Source organism: Phyllostomus hastatus, unplaced genomic scaffold, assembly GCF_019186645.2.
Source record: "Phyllostomus hastatus isolate PE091 unplaced genomic scaffold, TTU_PhHast_1.1 phas_contig_58, whole genome shotgun sequence".
In the NCBI taxonomy this organism is placed as follows: Eukaryota; Metazoa; Chordata; class Mammalia; order Chiroptera; family Phyllostomidae; genus Phyllostomus; species Phyllostomus hastatus.
In genome coordinates this window covers 2,305,464-2,306,314 of record NW_025333916.1, presented here as the reverse complement: position 1 = coordinate 2,306,314, position 851 = coordinate 2,305,464, and the positions used below count along the sequence as shown (strand labels likewise).

General features: G+C 30.1%; 1 pseudogene; it reads right to left on the bottom strand.

Moving 5' to 3' along the window:
* Window positions 1–339: 339 nt before the first annotated feature.
* LOC123825066 lies at window positions 340–527 on the bottom strand (annotated as a pseudogene).
* Between the last annotated feature and the right edge of the window lie 324 nt (window positions 528–851).

The following is an 851-nucleotide window of genomic DNA, read 5'->3' as shown; positions in this document are numbered from 1 at the left end:
CCATATTTACATATCTAAACACTCAGAAACACAATTTTTCATAATCATCTAGACATATTAAATCATGTATACTCACTAAAACTGGAGGAGACTGATGTGTTAATCAAGAATATTAATAAAATTATATCTGCCAAAGGGACAGGGCATTGTCTACTAGTCAACATGAATTCTCTCTTCTTTTTTCTCCAGCAAAATCTACAGGTCTTCATGAACAGGAAATTTGATGATTTGAATAACTTGTACCACCATAGCTGGTACCTGATACTTCAATTTCTTTATGGTTATTTAATTGAAAAATTGACACAATGTTCTATGCTTGTAAAACTCTCTATTCTTCAGAGAGTTCTAGAAACCGAGCACTGACATTAGGCTCTTCAAATCCCTCTTTCATACATAACAAGCAGACTATTCCTTTCTTGTATATATTCTTTTCCTTTTGGGGGTGGGTATTTGTAAAAATTTTCAATTAGCAATAATTGTACCTTAGATAAACTTCATTGGTTATGATACTGCCTCTGTGCAAAGCTATATATTTAAAAAAATGGTTACTGTCCATGCAATTGATTGGGTTTATGTTTCCAGCTATTACCACAATCTAATCACTTAATTCTATTACCTCTGAGCTTTTACCTAGGTCACTTTATTTAAAATTTCATTTTCTACCAAAAAGCATCTGATCTTATTCTTTACTTTGTTTCATTGAATACATATATATGTGTGTGTATATATATATAGTATATATGTGTATATATATAGTATTCAAATAGTATATAGGTATATCTAGGAGATGCTCTTCTTTCTGAAATTTGTCAAAAATACAGTAAACATTGAAGAGTAATACAATGAATTCT